At 49.2% G+C, this 20,209-nt stretch overlaps 1 long non-coding RNA gene across 1 annotated transcript in view; it reads right to left on the bottom strand.

Moving 5' to 3' along the window:
* The window catches only part of LOC138295757 (uncharacterized), a 103,306-nt gene that overhangs the window by 64,797 nt on the left and 18,300 nt on the right, over positions 1-20,209 (bottom strand). The window lies entirely within an intron of this gene.

Below are 20,209 nucleotides of genomic sequence, written 5' to 3'. Positions count from 1 at the left end.
TATTACTGGTAGTTGATGGAGTGTGCAGGGGAGGAGTAGTGTCTGACGCTTTTAGCACATATGACTCACAGAGTTTGCCAGGATAGACACCTTTGTGCAGTAGTATAGCAACACCGCTTACATAGTTAGAGTAACAAGAGGTATGAGTTTCTCCACACCAGTGCACATGCAGTCCTGGTGCCGACGGTTGGGTGTGGTGAAGTTCCTGGAAAAAGCAGATATCTACATGGTGCCTGGTGATGTATGCATGTAAGAAGCAAGCTTTCCTGTGGTCATGAAGGCCCCAGATGTTCCAGGTGAGGCATTTGACGGAGGTCATGGCATCCTGGAGAATGTGTACTGGGGTACAGCATGGGCATGCAAAGGGGAAACCCTGCGTGGGAAGACGTAAGTAGGGCAGCTGACTGTGCTAGGAAGCAAGGGAGGGAACTAGCGAATGGTAGACAACAGAAATAAACAACCCAACCCCACCCACCACCCAGTCCAACCCAATATCGAGGCTACCCCACCCTTCAACCCAACAGCCCAAAAATAGAAAGTGAGTCAGTCAGGGAGGCATCCCCACAGGCGGACAGAAGGAATGGGTGGACACCCCCGTCGAAGTAAGACAGGGTGACCCAATGGGTGACGAACACCCGAGAGTCTGACAGTGGACTTGATGTAGGTGGTGGGTGATCTTGCGGCGGAGGTGTTTGCCACAGGGATCACAGCATTTTGTCATGGTTCAGTCCCTGGGATATGAAGAGAATGGCTGCAGCAGGCCGGTCGCTGCAGTAGCATAGGAGTGAAGCTCCAGCGGGTCCGACTTGGTCCAGTGTTCAATCTTATCACTTAGGGGAGAATCTGCCTGTTCATGCAGAGAGCCTCTGGGAGTATTTGTGGTGACATGCTTAGCATATGTTAAGGCAGATTTGGCATCGGTGAAGTGGGCCTTCCCATCAAATGTAATGATGAGTTTAGCCTGGTATACAAGAGCATATGGCACATCTGCTTTTTGGAGGATCCGTTTGGCCGGGAGGAACTCTTGCAGTGCCACATGCACTGACTGTGTAAAGTCCGGGTAGAAGGAGAGCTTGTTCCTCTGATAGGAGATAGACCATCAGTGTTGTGCAAGGTGCAAAATAGTGTTGCAGTGTCTGTAGTTCAATGGGGTGTGCCGGAGACCAGGATGGGGGCGCGGTTCCAGCAAGCGGCCACTCGCTCCACTCTGAAGACCAGAGATAGGGCTTCGCTAAAGAGTTCACTGAGCAGGGCCACCACACAGTCTTCTATTTTGTTGATGGCAGTATATTCTTGAAGTCCAACAGTCCGAAGGATGTTCTGTCTAAAACTCACTTCCAAATCTTCATTTTTGGCTTTTATTATATCAAGGACCTTATCCATTTGCAGCAGGTGTTCCTTGGAGTCCGCCTGGGCATCATCAACATTTGAGACATCATTCTCTAAATGATCCAGTCTGTTCTCATGCTTGTCAAGGCATTGTTTCTCGTGGTCTAGGCGGAAGGTGAGGATGTCTAGCTTTGCGTCTATGGTTTCAAGGTTGGACTGCACCTCTATCAGGAATGCCTTGAGGTCCACGTATGTGTGGGTGTCGCCTCGAGAATCACTGGGTGTCTCTTATGTTGGTGCTTCCTGCTCTGTGAGGTGAGTGAGGCGTCTGCTCTCGAAAGACAGTTTCTGCTGGAGCGCATCATGCTTGCCCATGGCAGCTGCAGAGGGGTCTGTGTCCCACGCTGTGGTGCAGCCAGGGACCAGCTGGGGGAGAAGAAAGCTTATACAGGGCAGAGCACGGCCGCAGTGGCACTACTCTAGTAGTGTAGAGCATTGAGTGAGGAAAATGTGCAAGCAGACCAGTTTTATTGTCATACCCCCGCTACTCCCCAAAAGGTCACTTATGTCGGGGCACAACCGGGCTCTAGGCCCTGGTTAGCCTCCCAGGGAAGGAGAGATGACCAGATGCAGCAGCCAAAGTAGTGTGGGTCACAGGGGTAGGCCCAAGATGCATTAAGGAGACTGGGGGAATGGGTCCCTCAAATGCAGGTAGAAGGATGTAGTTTTGTCGCGTAGGCTCTCATTATTCTAATGACTACTGGATTTTGAGCAGCAAGATCGTCCATGGTGTGGGAGACTGAGTTTGACCCACTGTGAGTGACACCTGTCGCTCTAAATCCGGGTTTTGCTCCGGCTAACTAGGAGTGCCTCGTCTCACCCGCAAGGTAGAGACGATTGGGCAGCCGAGCGCATGACATATCATACTTCTCAGGGAAGTCGTGGTCACTCAGGTCGCATCAGATTCTCTCATTCATAATTTAGTCTCATATATAAATGACATAGGTTTTAAAGACTGGTTTAATAAAACAAATGCATTTTAGATAGCAAAGCGTGAGCTGCAATAACCAGGACGACGCAACATGACAATTTTAAAATGGTGACGATGAGAGTGAAACATAAGAATAACGCTATCATATAGCCACTAGAATCGATGGACTATTTTCTATCTGAATCATAATTTGAGCACAGCATGTTAAGCTCTAATCCTGCCTTTCAGGTTCCCCAGGGAGGACATCGACCCCCATACCTGAGCAAAGGCCTGTAGTCTGCGTTAGCATCTGCAGCCAAGCATTCAGCAATCAGCATACAGTCGTGGTTCCCTGGCTAGAATCTCCCTCTTGACGTATAATGGGACTAGGAAGTGTTTTTATAATAGCACAGCTAATGTTCTAAGAAAATGTCCCTACGTAAGGATGTGTATTTTCTACGAATGATGGAGACTAAACTTCTACCACGTTCACCGGCAATGTACCAAACTGTAGCCTTGACTGAAGCACAAAGTGATCAAGAATGTCTTGTTTGAGAACATAGTGCTGGGCTAAGCAAAACAGCTAGATAGAAGAAATTAAAACAAAACCGTAAAACTGGTTATTGTAAAAATAACAATGTGAAGCACAAATGAAATATATCTAGATCAAAGTGCACAGCGGCCAAGTGTATTAAACTAACATGCATGGAGCTATAACTAAAATGGCTACACATCAGTTTCAGGCCCAAGTATGGGAGTGTTCGTGCCATGTATCGAAGGTGGTGGTTGAAATGCATCAGGTTTGCTGTAGGTAAAGAATAGGTAGGAGAGGAGCTGTACTCACTACTTTCATCTTTCAGGCCCAGTCTCCATTCATCTTGTCCAGTATGTCCAGGTGAGGGGGGAACTCAGGCGGGTCTCCAGTGGTGCACAGCACACCCTCAGCCAGCCCCTGAATAAATGGAGGGCAGGCGTGAGCCAGGGCCTCTTCCTGGCTGCCGCACTCCAGTCACAGCGCCCGTGGCAATTGAGGCACCTCAGCCCAAGGCCCAGCGGGCCAGCCCAATTCAGCAGCAACCAGGAGAGCACAACAGGTGTTGGTAAACTCCATTGCAAGGGGGTGCACCAGTCCTTGCACTCCGCGCCACGAGCAACAGAACAGGCAGCAGCAGACCGGAAGCACAGAGGGCCACCTGCTCCGTCAGGGCAGAGCACTCAGGCAGGCTGCATGTCCAATCCCCTCACTGACTGCTCAGGGAGCAGCCCGGGGGCCTCCAAATGAGCTCAGAGGAAGCAGCGTTCTTTGGAGAGGCCTTGGCATTGGGGGATAAATGTAGTTAGTCTGCTGATGGGTGGATGCTTGAAGTAAGCGGCCATCTTGGGCTCGGCTTGACTCCTCCCCCACTAAAATTCACTTCAAGTAAAGTATTAAACAAGAGTTAAGGGCACAATGGTGCAGATAACTCTTATAAAGTATAAATCTCAAAGATTTTGAGATACACAAGTTAACGTTATTTCGATTAGAGCACAATAGTGCTACATAGAACCTGTAACTAATTGTGGATGACCACCATTACTTCAAAGCACATGACAGAACTCAATACATTATTCAGGTATAAGTGAAATATGTGTAAATGGGTCTGAGTTTAAAAAAAATAAGTTTAACCTATTTGTTTCAGTAAAATTGAGGCCTTTTAATAGGAGTTGTTGTAATTTACACAAATATTTGGTTCTCTTAAAACTAGCATTTTCAGTTCACAAATGCATAATTGGTGTTTGTTGTAGCGCTTGCAATAGCAGATTTACAGCACTGTAAATGTTGAGAAGTGATACCAATTTAATATTCTCAGATGGATGAAAGGCTGAGTTGCCCCTAATGGAATTGAAACCCTTACCCAGAGTAGTATATTCCTCAGCCAATATGTCTGCCTAACGACAGGTGCATATTTTGGCATAATTTGCAATTGTACGTTAATAGCACCTCAAATCCTCAACAACGGAATAAGCAGTATGGTTCCAGCTCATTCTTTGTCTAACTCGATGTGAGGATGTTACATTTATTTTACATGAAAATTGCACTGCTTGTTATGAGTGATCTCAAAGCCCAAAGGCACTGGTCTAATGTTATATCTTTTTTTTGTTTAGAAAGCATAATCTTTCTAACATATCACAAAATTCTCCAATTTCTCAGTTGCATGTGTGAGTAGCTCGTCCTGTCCAGATATTTTAATTTTTTAATCCTAGGATGAGTAAGTAGCCTTTTGGTCTTACTATAGTGTTGTGTTAGAAATGGGGTCTCTAGTTGGAAGTCGGTTTACACCTTGTCCAAGCAGCGTCCCTCACTCTAGTCAGGGTAAGGGAGATACACAGATAACTCCTGGTCATCCCCTAGGTAGCGTGGCAGAAGCAGTCAAGTATTTCTCAAAGGCAATGTGTAAAGTACTTGTACAAACACACACAGTAATACATTGAAACCACCTCAAAAGGACTCCACACCAGTTTATCTAAATCAACAAGACCAAAACGACAAAAATCCAACATACACAGGTAAAGATATCAAATGTTAAAGTAAAAAAAAGAGTCTTAATCCATAAGAATCAATGGATACATTGTTTTAGCACAAAATACCTGGTGTGCGTCAAAAATAAAACCGCACAGGCGAGCGTGCATTGGAAAAGCAAGCGATGCGTCAATTCCTTACTCGCAAGTGAGGCTGTTTGTTGATTCTTTCTCCGCCGGGTAAGAGATGCGTCGATTTCCACACAAGCAGCCTCGGGCCCTTGCGGTGAAGTTGGAGATTTTGACACCCAGGCACAATGCGTGGAGAATCCGGACGCATGGCAGAGCTGAAAGGTGCTAAGCTGACGATGCATTGATTTTACTGTTGATGTGTCAATTTTTCAGGAGCAGTGCAGTTGCTGGGTGGATTTTTCTGCTGCTCAACTCCGAAGCACGGAATTTCACCTTTTAAGGGCCCAGGGACTGGGGCCCAGGGACAGGATGTGGCACCCCTTAGCAGGGCAGGGGACTCAGCAAGAGACCCCAGGTGCTGGCAGATGAAGTCTCTGATGGCCCTAAGACTTCACAACAGGGGACAAGCTCAGTCCAAGCCCTTAGAGAAACTTCACAAGCAGGATTTCAGAAAGCAAAGTCCAGTGCTTTCCCTCTTAAGGCAGAAGCAGCAAGCCAGCACAGTAAAGCAAAAGGCAGAGATGCAGGTGTAGAAAGCTGGCTCTGTATATACTATACCAAAATGAGGTATGGTGTGCACAGAGTCCAGGGGTTCTCCAGAGGCTTAACAGAGACTAAAGTAGATAATACTAATGGTCTCTTTTGTGGCAGTGTGGTGGAGCAGTTAGGCTTAAAATGGGGTAGTGTAAAGCCTTTGTTGTACAAACACTCTTAGGAACTGAGGCACACACTCAATGACTAACTCCAGGCCAATTGTTTTTATGTAGTAAAAATATATTTTGTTACTTTATTATTAGAACCAGAAGAACTTGGTTGCAGATAAGTACAGTTGTAAGTAGTTATCAAGCATATTTATCTAATGTACTTTGTTTGGTTTTAGCAGTTTAAGCGGATTACAAGTAAGTAGCAATTTTCCATTTCAAAAGTTGAAACTTAGTGCATGTTTTCATGGAAACCAATGCAGTCCAGAGGAGAAAAAGTATTAGTAAGTTTTGAAGGTCAGTACTCGACTTACAGTTCCTGTCTCCGGGTGTTAGGATGTCCACCGGTCAAAGTTCAAATTGATCCCAAACATGCACTACCAGCAACACGGGGTCGGCCGGGTGCAGAGGTCAAAGGTGATGTCAGGTTTATAATGGGATTCTATTGAGACTGGGACACTCAGAAAAGATTTGCTGGCAGGTTAGTACCCGCATCCTCAGGAAGCAGAGCTGGGCGGTTTAGAGGAGCACCAGGGGGGCCACAGTTCTACACCAAACACACACCTTCAGTGGCACAGCGGCAGCCAGGCACAGGGTGCAAACACAGAGCTGGGCGCCCAATGCTTTTCAGTGGGGTGACCCCCGAGGGTCACAAAAGATGCTGCAGGCTGGGTTCCAGGAAACCAAAGGATGAACAGGCAGGGGAGGTGCCCACTGGACGTGGCAGGACCGTTGGTTGGATTCCCCAAGGCCAGGGTGCAGGGGTCTCCTTGGGGCTCAAGAATCTTCATTGGATCCGGTCGCGGTCAGGGGGAGGGTCCGCTGGATTCAGCCTGCAGGTGTCATTGTGTTGGCCAGGAGGGGTCAACCCAGGGTAGACTTGAGGTCGGAATCACCTGGGGACCTTCTCTGTACCGGTACTGGGGACCTTCTCTGTACCGATGGGCTGTGGGCATCGGGTGAGCTGTTGGCATTGACTTAGGCCATGGGCGTCGGGTGCAGAGTGAACAGATCTTGCGGATCTGGGGCGGTTCTGGAGTCCTTTTGGTGATTTCTTCTGGACAGGGCCGCTGCCCTCTGGAGTTCTTGGTATTCTGCTGGGCAGGCAGCCTTGTGGGGGTTTGTAGAGGTCACTGGTCCTGCAGGATGCATCACCTTCTTGGAGCAGGGATCTTTGAAGCTGCAGACAGGCCGGTCGGGCTGGGGCCAAGTCAGTTGTCGCCTGAAATCTTCACTGTTTGGGTTGACTTAGCAGTCCTTCTTCTTTCTTTCTTCTAAGGTTGCCAGGAATCAGGTGAGTAAGGTTCAGGGGAGCCCCTAAATACTAGATTTAGGGGTGTTACAGGGGTCAGAGGGCAGTAGCCAATGGCTTCTGTCCCTACGGGCGGCTACACCCTTCCTGTGCCAACTCCCTTTGGGGAGGAGGGCACATTCCTAAACCTATTGGTCCCTGTCCTCCAAAATGAGATGGAGGTTTCTGCAAGGAGGGAATCACTTCAGCTCTGGACACCTCAGGGGTGGTCGCAGCTGAAGTGGTCACTCCTCCTTGTTTTTCCTAATTTTCGCGCTGGACTTGCTGCCAACAAATGGGGCTTGGTCCAGGGGGTGGGCATCTCCACTAGCTGGAGTACCCTGGGGCACTGTAACAGGAGGCTTTCGAGGCTCACCGCCAAGTGTTATAGTTCCTGCAGGGGGAGGTGTGAAGCTCCTCTCCCGAGAGCAGGCTTTGTTCCTGACCCCAGAGAACACAAAGGCTCTCAGCCCATGGGGTCAGAAACGTGTCTGTTAGTGGCAGGCTGGCACAGACTTTTCAGCACTGCATTAAAGGGTTGGGTAAAGTGCATGGGGCATCTCTAAGTGCATTGTACAATAAATCCAACACTGGCATCAGTGTGAGTTTATTGTGGTGAGAGGTTTGATACCAAACTTCCCAGCCTTCAGTGAAGCCATCATGGAGCAGAGGAGCCCGTAATGACAAACTCCAGCCCATGTACTTAATACAGGCACACTGCACTTACAATGTCTAAGATTGGACTCAGACACTGTAGGGGCATATTGCTCATGCAGCTATGCCCTCACCTGTGGTATAATGCTCCCTGTCTTAGGGCTGTAAGGACTGCTAGAGGGGTGACTTACCTATGCCACAGGCAGAGGTTTGTGGGCATGGCACCCTGGAAGGTGTGCCATGTCAACTTTGACTTTTTCTCCCCAACAGCACACACAATCTGCAATGGCAGTGTGCATGTGCTTGGTGAGGGGTGCCTTAGGGTGGCACAAAACATACTGCAGCCCTTAGGAACCCTCCCTGGCCACAGAGCCCTTGGTGCCACTGGTACCTTTTACAAGGGGCTTAGCTGTGTGGCGGGGTATGCCAATTGTGGAAACAATGGTATAGTTTAGGGAAAGATGACTGGTGATGGGGGCTGGTTAGCAGGATCCCAGCACACTCTCAGTCAAGCTAGCATCAATACGAGGCAAAAGGTGGGGAGTAACCATGCCAAAAGGAGGACTTTCCTGCAGAAGGTCCTCCTCATGAATAAAGGTCTTCTCCGTGGCAGAAGTTCCTCTTGACCCAGATAACATCTAAAGTTGTGGGGTTTTGGGTCCACTGCTTATAATCATTAATGCCTTTGAAGTAGGCAAACTTCAAAGGAAAGTTTTTTTAGTACACAAGACCCTGCCTCTTCCTTTCCCTGCCCCAGTCACACTCTAGGGGGTTGGAGGCTATATTGTGAGGGGACAGACACAGCCTTTTCAGGTGCAGGTGATAGCTTCTCCCTCCCACTCTAGCCCAGGAAGACTCATCAGGATATGCAGGACACACCTCAGCTCCCTTTGTGTCACTGTCTAGAGCAGGGTTCTTCAAACTGAGGGGCCAGCCCCCCTATGGGGGCCTCAAGTGATCCGGAGGGGGGGGGGATCTTTGCTCCCAATGGGAAACTATACTTCAAAGATACTTAAAGGCAATCGCCAAGTTAACCTGCAGTGGCAGGTCTGAGACATGTTTAGAGGGCCACTCATGTAGGTGGCACAATCAGTGCTGCAGGCACACTAGTAGCATTTGATTTACAGGCCCTGGGCACCTCTGGTGCACTTTACTAGGGACTTAGCCACAAACCAAATATGCCAATCATGGATAAACCAATCACCAATACAATTTAGACAGACAGCACTTGACTTTAGCACTGGTCAGCAGTGGTAAAGTGCCCAGAGTCCTAAAGCCAGCAAAAATAAGTTTCAGCACAGGATCAAAAACAGGAGGTCAGAAGCAAAACGTACAGGGGAAACCACGCCAAGAGCTGACACGTCTAACATGTGTCCCACTCAGCTCAAAGTGCAGAAAACTACCCACCCTTATGGGAGTTCTCATTATTAAGGTGGAAGAACTTGGACAGACCATCAGCATGGCGTGTTCTGTGCCAGGGCAGTGTTCCACCATAAAGTCCATTCCCTGCAGGGAGATGGGCCACCTCAACAGTTTAGAATTCTCACCCCTCATCTGCATTAGCCATCTGAGGGGCATGTGGTCGGGCTGCACCTGGAAGTGAGTCCTAAACAAGTAGGGTCTTAGCTGCTTCAGCGCCCAGAGCATAGCAAAAACATCCCTTTCAATTGCACTCCACCTTTGTTCCCGGGGAAGTAACCTACTACTGATGAAGGCTACAGGTTGATCAAGGCCCTCTTCGTTAAGCTGCGAGAGCATGGCTCCCATACCATGCTCTGAAGCATTCTTTGGAAAAGGCAGGAGCCTTGAGCATGAGTGTTGTGCACATGGCCTCCTTCAGGGTGTCAAAAGCAGTCTGGCACACCCTGGTCCAGATCATCTGATATGACTGCTTCTTGGAATTCAGCTCTTTCAAGGGTGCAACAATGGTGCTATATCCCTTGACAAATCTCCAGTAATAACCAGTGAGTCATAAAACGGCCCTCATCTCAGTCTGAGTCTTGGGGAGTGCCCAAGCCAGAATGGTGCCAATTTTGGTTTGTAGGGGCACCACCTGGCCGCTCCCTAACCGCTGCCCTATCTGGCACACAATGGACTTGACAGTGAGGCGTGTACTCTGCAGTATATGAGGGCAGCCCTAAGGGTAGCCTATAGAAGGAGCAGGCCTCACAGCAGTGGAAAACGAATTTAGGAGTTTTCCACTACCAGGACATATAAAACACATAGGTAGATGTCCTGCCTTTTACCTACACAGCACCCTGCCCTATTGGTTACCTAGGGCCTAACTTAGGGGTGACTTATATGTATAAAAAGAGGAGTTTAAGTCGAAGTGGCAGTGAACCTGCACACACAGGCCTTGCAATGGCAAGCCTGAGACATCGTCAAGGGGCTACTTATGTGGGTGGCAAAACCAGCGCTGCAGGTCCACTAGTAGCATTCACTCTAAAGGCCCTGGGGACAAGTAGTGCACTTTACTAGGGACTTACAAGTAGATCAAATATGCCAATTGTGTATGAACCAAAGTTATTATGTTTTAAGGGAGAGAGCATATGCACTTTAGCACTGGTTAGCAGTGGTAAAGTGCGCAGAGTCCTAAATCCAGCAAAAACAGTGTAAAAAAAGTGGAGGGAGGCAGGCAAAAAGTTTGGGTGATCACCCTAAGGATGTCAGGTCTAACAATATCTCTATCTGCTCCTAATGGGAAATTGTACTTAAAAGGTACTTAAAGGCATTCCTAATGGTCACCTATGGGAGATAGGCACTGCAATAGTGAAAAGCAAATTTGGCAGTATTTCACTACCAGGACATGTTAAACACCCTAGTACATGTCCTGCCTTTTAAATACACTGCACCCTACCCACTGGGCTACAATGGGGCCTAACTGAGGGGTGCTTACATGTAGTAAAAGGGAAGGATTGGGCCTGGCAAGTGGGTACACTTGCTAGGTTGAATTTGCAGTTTAAAACTGCACACGCAGACACTGCAGCGGCAGGTATAACATATGTTTACACGGCTACTCATGTGGTTGCCACAATCAGTGCTGCAGGCCCACTAGTAGTATTTGATTTATAGGCCCTGGGCACCTCTGGTGCACTTTACTAGGGACTTACCCGTAAATCAAATATGCCATTCATGGATAAACCAATCACCAATACAATTTAGACAGAGAGCACTTGCACTTTGAAGTGCCAAGAGTCACAAAGCCAGCAAAATCGAAATTCAGCACAGGATAAAAAATAGGTGGTCAGAAGCAAAAAGTACAGGAGAAACAACGCCAAGAGCTGACAGGTCTAACAGTTAGGGCCACAAGAGCCTGAATGCAATGAAAAAAACTGGCATGGATGATATGCTTCTGCATTGGCATGGTAAACTCTTGGCACTGGGGTTCTCAGCACCATCCTGCAGCTCCTTGAAATTTCCGCCAAGCACAGAACAGTGCCGCATTTCACCAGTGGCTGCTGTTCAGGCTCCAAATTCCTGGCTCTCTGCCTTGAGATACCACTAGGCTGAAGAAGGACACAAAAGGACGGCCCAAGCCATTAAGGCCCACTGCCTGACAGGCACTGAATCGCTGCACAAGTAGGCAAGAATGCTCCACCCCACCTGACCAATCTTGATGTCTTCCGCTGCCAAACTTCTGCGTGGGTGGGGAACTAACCTAAAGTGGCGAAGACTCAGTGGGCATTAAGTGGTGGTGAGCAGAGGCGGTGCTCCTCAGGTGAAGGTAGCCCCATTGCAGCTTGTGCGCTAGAGGTTTCAGCCTTAACATCAGCCCACCATATAGCCGGGAGGAGGCAGCTACCTCACAGGGAAGTCCTCCAGATAAAGCCAGAACCTCCTTGTTGGACTTTTGCTTATGCAGGGTCATCCCCAGTCTTTTTGCCTCCTGCCTCCTATTTTTTTCTGACCTGTCACTGTTGGCTTTTGAACTCTGAGCACTTTCCCACTGCTAACCAGTGCTAAAGTGCATATGCTCTCTGTGTGAAATTGTATGTGATTGGTTTATCCATGATTGGCATATTTGATTTACTAGTAAGTCCCTAGTAAGGTGCACTAGAGGTGCCAGGGCCTGTAAATCAAATGCTACTAGTGTGCCTGCAGCACTGGTTGTGCCACCCACATAAGTAGCTCTGTAATCATGTCTCAGACCTGCCACTGCAGTGTCTGTGGGTGTATTATTACACTGTAAATTCGACTTGGCAAGTGTACCCACTTGCCAGGCCTAAACCTTCCCTTTTCTTACATGTAAGGCAACCCTAATGTAGGCCCTAGATAGCCCCAAGGGCAGGGTGCAGTGTATGGATAAGGTAGGACATATAGTAATGTGGTTTATATGTCCTAACAGTGAAATACTGCCAACTTCGTTTTTCACTGTTGCAAGGCCTGTCTCTCTCATAGGATAATATGGGGGGTACATTTAAATATGATTAAAGTGTAGATTCCCCTAGAGAGTAGATGGACATGTGGAGTTTGGGGTCCCTGAACTCACAATTTAAAAATACATCTTTTAGTAAAGTTGATTTTAAGATTGTGCGTTTGAAAATGACACTTTTAGAAAGTGAGCATTTTCTTGCTTAAACCATTCTGTGACTCTGCCTTGTTTGTGGATTCCCTGTTTGGGTCGGTTTGACAGTTGGGTTGTTTTTCACCTCGCACTAGACAGTGACACAAAGGGAGCTGGGGTGTAACCTGCATTTCCTGATTAGCCATCTCTGCTAGGAGGGAGGGGTGGAGTGGTCACTCTCATCTGAGAGGACTGTGCCTGCCTCTAACAATGCCGGCTCCAACCCCCTGCTGTGTGTCTGATGCCTTGCCTGGACAAGGCAGGATTTCACAAGTAGGTGTGAGTCCCCTTTGAAGAAAGGTGACTTCAAAGACTAAAATGGGTATAAGAAGGGAACCCAAATCTACAGACTTGGGAAACACTTCTGGAACCAAGAGGAACCTCTGCCTGGAGAAGAGCTGAATAGCTGAGGAAGAAGAGCTGCCATGCCTGTGACTCTGCTTTGTGGAGCTATCCTACAGTTGCTGCTTCTGCCAGAGTAAGAGGGCAAAGACTGGACTTTGTGTGCCTTCCATCTTGAGAAGAAATCTCCAAGGGCTTGATCTAGAGCTTGCCTCCTGTTGTTTGAAGTCTCAGGGACAGCAAAGACTTCTCGCTGCCAGCACCTGGAGTCTCTGGAGAGACTCCTACTCTGCCCTGTGGTGCCCATCCAGTTCCTGGGACCCTGAAAGGAGAAGCTGGCAGCCTAAAGACAAGAAAATCCACGCACAGAGCGCGTGCGGGGAAAAGATTGACGCAAATCCGATCTGCGGCTGAAAAAAACGACGCGCCGCCGGCTCCGCAGCTGAGAAACGACGCTCGCAGGAAACGCGACCGAAAAATCGACGCACGGAGCAGGAGAAACGACGCGCAGCATCGCTGACGGAGGCTGGGAGATCGCAACCTGCGCTGCGGGATTTTCAAATCATCGTGCGGCTGGATTTTTGACTCAAGTACCGCCATGCGGAGTTATTTTTGACGCACACCCGCCCGTGCGGGGTTATTTTTGACGCACACCAGGTACATTTTCACTCTAGCAGCGCTAGTGTGTTTTTAAAACTACTTAAAGACTCTTTTTGATTTTTAATTGATAACTTGACTTGTGTATGGTGGATTTTTGTCGTTTTGGTCTTGTTTTGTTTAGATAAATATTTCCTATTTTTCTAAACCTGTGTTGTGTCATTTTGTAGTGTTTTCATTAAGTTACTGTGTGTGTTGGTACAAATACTTTACACCTAGCACTCTGAAGTTAAGCCTACTACTCTGCCAAGCTACCAAGGGGGTAAGCAGGGGTTAGCTGAGGGTGATTCTCTTTTACCCTGACTAGAGTGAGGGTCCTTGCTTGAACAGGGGGTAACCTGACTGTCAACCAAAGACCCCATTTCTAACATTGGTGATCAGCGGACGGGATTTGGACTTGTATTTGTACTTGACATACAGTGATTAAGTGTACACTATTATTTTGAGTGCAGACCACTACGTGACCACATACTACTTGTTTGGTGATCTGTTGCTTTTTCTCTTAAGGACTCCTTTTTGCTCTACTTCCATGATTTTGCTGATCCCTTGACAGATTCTTTTTACTTCATTGGGAACTTATTTTCTGCCTTTGGAACTTTGCACTTGTGACCATCATGTCTCAATCTGGAGATGCAACAGCTGGAGCTGTGTTTGAAATAGAGAAACTGAAGGAGTATTCAGTTGCTCAATTGAAACAGTTCCTTAAAGATCTTGACTGTCCCACTGAGAGCTCCACCAGGGAGGGGGAGCTGCAAAAGGCACAGGGGGCCTGGTGACAATCAAGGAGTCTGGAGGGCACACAGAGGAGGAGAATGTGGGTGGGGAAGTGCAGAGGATACACAGTGGTGTAGTGGAGGTACCTGTTACGCCTGGGGGGAGGATCCCCAGGAGGGGTAGCAGGGTGTCATCCAAGGGTCTGACTCCTGAAGAGTTACAGGACAGACAGGCAGAGAGGGCTCGCCGGTTCAAGGAGTTGAGGATGCAAAGGGAGAAGGAGGAGGGACTTAGAGATCAAAAAGAGGATTTGGGCTTATGAGCTCAAAATGAAGGATCTGGAAGTCATGAGGGCTGAATCCAGCTGGAATGGTGGCAGCAACAATTGTATATCTAGTGCTGCTGAAGAAGTGCACATGCCCAGAGATGTGGTGCCCTACTTGAAGGAGGGAGTTAACACACACCAGGAGGTTCAAGGGTATGAGGTAGCTCCAGTGATGCACAGGGTCCCTGAGGTGGATTGGGGAACTGGCATGGGGAGTCATATTCCTACTGGTGGGAGGGACACTCTACTGACTCTAGGTGAGAGTGACAGGGAGAGGGGTTCCCCCCAGGTAGAAGTCCTGGTTATGGAGTGTGAAGACATCCCAGAAGAGTGTGGGTTGAGTGTCAGGGACAGTCAGGTACTGTCTCACCAGTCTCAGGAGGGTGATGTGGGGTGCTTTTTCAAAGCAGAGTCACTGGATGGTTGGGTGAAGGGTACTTTGGTTAATTCATGTGAGGGGCTGAGTGATGTAATTGCTGGAGAGCATATGTCTAGTCCTTATTTTCCAGAGCTATGCCAACACCAGGTGGAGTGTGAGTTCTCTGACCCCAGGGAGCTTGCAATGGAGGCAGACTTCTGGGTGAGTACCAGAGAGTCTGAAGAGGCATTTGGGGGTGCTCCTGAGAGGAGTGGTCTAGGTAGTTCCCAACCAGGTGAGGTAGGGAAGGATTGTAGTATCCCAGGTAGGTCCCAGTGTAGTGGGATGGGTGAGGGACCCCATGTCCAGTCTCAGAGGAGAGGGAATGGGGATGGGTTGAGGCCCAAGGTGCCCGAGATCCGGTCCCAGGTCCTGGAGGGTTCCATGAGGGAACACCAGGGGGGGAGCCTAGCCTGTACCATAGGGCCATCTGTTGAGGGAGACCCCACAGTGTCAGGAGAACTTGGGGGGGCGGCTGTAGCCAGCGTCCCACCAGTTCTGGTGTCTGGCAGTACCACTCCTAGTGAGGGGGTGCAGAAGTCCAGACAGAGGGTTGAGAGGGGGTTGCGGACCCCAGTGGAGAACCTGGAGGGTCAGCTCTGAGAGCAGAGCCCCCCAGGAATGACCTTGGTAAGACCATTTCTGGGTTGGGGGGAATCCAGACTCTGTCAGATGGGCAGAGGTCAGGAGACCTGCGCCAGCCAGACTCTTGTGTGGCCCTTGGGGACAGTGTGTCCCTTGAGGGGGGTAAGTGTGCCCCTCTGGAAGTCCTGGTGTGCCAGGCAGTGGTTCAACCGCAGGGTGGTGACTCTGGGTTGAATGATCAGGTTCAGGAGGTAAACTCTGACCTGGTGGGGGGTAAGTGTGCTCCCAAAGAAGTCCTGGTGCGCCAGGCAGTAGTTCAACCGCAGGGTGGTGACCCTGGGTTGGATGACCAGGTTCAGAGGGTAAACTCTGACCTGGTGGGGGGTAGGTATGCCCCCCAGGAATTCCTGGGTTGCCAGGCAGTGGTCCAGTCTGTGGGTACAGACCCTGGACTGGAGGATCAGGTGCAGGGGATAAACCCTGACCTGAAGGGGGGGACGGTTTGCCATATCACCCCCCATGGTGTGATTTCAAGGGGTACTCTCCCTGAGGGGTGGGTGCAGAACCCTGAAAGTAGGGGAAGGGGAGAGAAAGACTCACCCCTGACCCCAGAGCAATCTAAGGGTACAGACCCTGGATTGGAAGGCCAGGTTCAGGGTGTCCCCCCTGACCTGGAGGAAGGGGCTACTGCTAACAGTGCCCCTACCATGTTGTCTTCTGGGGGGGGCACTCCTAGTTGGGTGGTTCAGGACCCCAGAAGAGAGGGCAGGGGGAGGGAAGCCTCACCCCTGGCCCTGGTCCAACCTGAAGGTACAGACCCCAGGTTGGAGGATCAGTTGCAGGTTAACATCCCTGCACTGGTGGAAGAATTGTGCAGGACCGCTTCTACAAGCACCCTGACAATATTTTACTCTGGGGGTGCTGCTCCTGGAGGGAGGGTACAGAGCCCCAGAGGGGAGGACCAGGGTCAGGTTATCTTCTCTGACCTGGTGGAAGGGAGAGTGGTCAAAGGGTGTCAGGCACCTGGGGCTACTGCCCCCCACTCTCCGCAGTCACAGTGCTTGGAGAGGCCTGAGGTCGGGCTCTCATCCCTGACAGTTGTCTGGGGCCACTGTGGCTTGCTGTCCTGGTGGACAGAGTTGCCCCTGGGGGGGGGACGAGAGTGACCCCCCGGGGGTGGAGTGGGCAACACCACTGTGTTGGCCCTGGTGGTACTATCTGCCCATTGCAATACATCTGTGAGCAAAGTAAAGTTAGGCGCTGCACAGATGGTGTCTGCAGATGTGGAGAAGGGTTCCCCATGGGTTAGCTTAATGGGCCCTGAGAGTATGGACAGAGGGATCCAACTGGAGTCAGGAAGGCGTAGAACTGGAACATGCCCCTGCTGTTGTGGGCCTGGGTCCTTGTTCTATCGCCCCAATCAGGGAAGTACATCAAGGTATTGATTGTTCTCCCCTGGCTTTAGGCTGGTAGGGGGTCGTGTTGGACTTTTGCTTATGCAGGGTCATCCCCAGTCTTTTTGCCTCCTGCCTCCTATTTTTTTCTGACCTGTCGCTGTTGGCTTTTGAACTCTGAGCACTTTCCCACTGCTAACCAGTGCTAAAGTGCATATGCTCTCTGTGTGAAATTGTATGTGATTGGTTTATCCATGATTGGCATATTTGATTTACTAGTAAGTCCCTAGTAAGGTGCACTAGAGGTGCCAGGGCCTGTAAATCAAATGCTACTAGTGGGCCTGCAGCACTGGTTGTGCCACCCACATAAGTAGCTCTGTAATCATGTCTCAGACCTGCCACTGCAGTGTCTGTGGGTGTATTTTTACACTGTAAATTCGACTTGGCAAGTGTACCCACTTGCCAGGCCTAAACCTTCCCTTTTCTTACATGTAAGGCACCCCTAAGGTAGGCCCTAGATAGCCCCAAGGGCAGGGTGCAGTGTATGGATAAGGTAGGACATATAGTAATGTGGTTTATATGTCCTAACAGTGAAATACTGCCAACTTCGTTTTTCACTGTTGCAAGGCCTGTCTCTCTCATAGGATAATATGGGGGCTACATTTAAATATGATTAAAGTGTAGATTCCCCTAGAGAGTAGATGGACATGTGGAGTTTGGGGTCCCTGAACTCACAATTTAAAAATACATCTTTTAGTAAAGTTGATTTTAAGATTGTTCGTTTGAAAATGCCACTTTTAGAAAGTGAGCATTTTCTTGCTTAAACCATTCTGTGACTCTGCTTTGTTTGTGGATTCCCTGTCTGGGTCGGTTTGACAGTTGGGTTGTTTTTCACCTCGCACTAGACAGTGACACAAAGGGAGCTGGGGTGTAACCTGCATTTCCTGATTAGCCATCTCTGCTAGGAGGGAGGGGTAGAGTGGTCACTCTCATCTGAGAGGACTGTGCCTGCCTCTGACAATGCCGGCTCCAACCCCCTGCTGTGTGTCTGATGCCTTGCCTGGGCAAGGCAGGATTTCACAAGTAGGTGTGAGTCCCCTTTGAAGAAAGGTGACTTCAAAGACTAAAATGGGTATAAGAAGGGCACCCAAATCTACAGACTTGGGAAACACTTCTGGAACCAAGAGGAACCTATGCCTGGAGAAGAGCTGAATAGCTGAGGAAGAAGAGCTGCCCTGCCTGTGACTGTGCTTTGTGGAGCTATCCTACAGTTGCTGCTTCTGCCAGAGTAAAAGGGCAAAGACTGGACTTTGTGTGCCATCCATCTTGAGAAGAAATCTCCAAGGGCTTGATCTAGAGCTTGCCTCCTGTTGTTTGAAGTCTCAGGGACAGCAAAGACTTCTCTCTGCCAGCACCTGGAGTCTCTGGAGAGACTCCTACTCTGCCCTGTGGTGCCCATCCAGTTCCTGGGACCCTGAAAGAAGAAGCTGGCAGCCTAAAGACAAGAAAATCCACGCACAGAGCGCCGTGCGGGGAAAAGATTGACGCAAATCCGATCTGCGGCTGAAAAAAACGACACGCCACTGGCTCCGCAGCTGAGAAACGACGCTCGCAGGAAACGCAACCGAAAAATCGACGCACGGAGCAGGAGAAACAACGCGCAGCATCGCTGACGGAGGCTGGGAGATCGCAACCTGCGCTGCGGGATTTTCAAATCATCGTGCGGCTGGATTTTTGACTCAAGTACCGCCGTGCGGAGTTATTTTTGACGCACACCCGCCCGTGCGGGGTTATTTTTGACGCACACCAGGTACATTTTCACTCTAGCAGCGCTAGTGTGTTTTTAAAACTACTTAAAGACTCTTTTTGATTTTTAATTGATAACTTGACTTGTGTATGGTGGATTTTTGTCGTTTTGGTCTTGTTTTGTTTAGATAAATATTTCCTATTTTTCTAAACCTGTGTTGTGTCATTTTGTAGTGTTTTCATTAAGTTACTGTGTGTGTTGGTACAAATACTTTACACCTAGCACTCTGAAGTTAAGCCTACTGCTCTGCCAAGCTACCAAGGGGGTAAGCAGGGGTTAGCTGAGGGTGATTCTCTTTTACCCTGACTAGAGTGAGGGTCCTTGCTTGAACAGGGGGTAACCTGACTGTCAACCAAAGACCCCATTTCTAACATTGGTGATCAGCGGACGGGATTTGGACTTGTATTTGTACTTGACATACAGTGATTAAGTGTACACTATTATTTTGAGTGCAGACCACTACGTGACCACATACTACTTGTTTGGTGATCTGTTGCTTTTTCTCTTAAGGACTCCTTTTTGCTCTACTTCCATGATTTTGCTGATCCCTTGACAGATTCTTTTTACTTCATTGGGAACTTATTTTCTGCCTTTGGAACTTTGCACTTGTGACCATCATGTCTCAATCTGGAGATGCAACAGCTGGAGCTGTGTTTGAAATAGAGAAACTGAAGGAGTACTCAGTTGCTCAATTGAAACAGTTCCTTAAAGATCTTGACTGTCTCACTGAGAGCTCCACCAGGGAGGGGGAGCTGCAAAAGGCACAGAGGGCCTGGGTGACAATCAAGGAGTCTGGAGGGCACACAGAGGAGGAGAATGTGGGTGGGGAAGTGCAGAGGATACACAGTGGTGTAGTGGAGGTACCTGTTACGCCTGGGGGGAGGGTCCCCAGGAGGGGTAGCAGGGTGTCATCCAAGGGTCTGACTCCTGAAGAGTTACAGGACAGACAGGCAGAGAGGGCTTGCCGGTTCAAGGAGTTGAGGATGCAAAGGGAGAAGGAGTTGGAAGAAAGGAGGAGGGACTTAGAGATCAAAAAGAGGATTTGGGCTTATGAGCTCAAAATGAAGGATCTGGAAGTCATGAGAGCTGAATCCAGCTGGAATGGTGGCAGCAACAATTGTATATCTAGTGCTGCTGAAGAAGTGCACATGCCCAGAGATGTGGTGCCCTGCTTGAAGGAGGGAGTTAACACACACCAGGAGGTTCAGGGGTATGAGGTAGCTCCAGTGATGCACAGGGTCCCTGATGTGGATTGGGGAACTGGCATGGGGAGTCATATTCCTACTGGTGGGAGGGACACTCTACTGACTCTAGGTGAGAGTGACAGGGAGAGGGGTTCCCCCCAGGTAGAAGTCCTGGTTATGGAGTGTGAAGACATCCCAGAAGAGTGTGGGTTGAGTGTCCGGGACAGTCAGGTACTGTCTCACCAGTCTCAAGAGGGTGATGTGGGGTGCTTTTTCAAAGCAGAGTCACTGGATGGTTGGGTGACGGGTACTTTGGTTAATTCATGTGAGGGGCTGAGTGATGTAATTGCTGGAGAGCATATGTCTAGTCCTTATTTTCCAGAGCTATGCCAACACCAGGTGGAGTGTGAGTTCTCTGACCCCAGGGAGCTTGCAATGGAGGCAGACTTCTGGGTGAGTACCAGAGAGTCTGAAGAGGCATTTGGGGGTGCTCCTGAGAGGAGTGGTCTAGGTAGTTCCCAACCAGGTGAGGTAGGGAAGGATTGTAGTGTCCCAGGTAGGTCCCAGTGTAGTGGGATGGGTG

This window comes from Pleurodeles waltl, chromosome 5 (genome assembly GCF_031143425.1).
Source record: "Pleurodeles waltl isolate 20211129_DDA chromosome 5, aPleWal1.hap1.20221129, whole genome shotgun sequence".
In the NCBI taxonomy this organism is placed as follows: domain Eukaryota; kingdom Metazoa; phylum Chordata; class Amphibia; order Caudata; family Salamandridae; genus Pleurodeles; species Pleurodeles waltl.
Note: the sequence above shows the minus strand (reverse complement) of the source record. Positions and strands in the feature narration are given on the sequence as shown.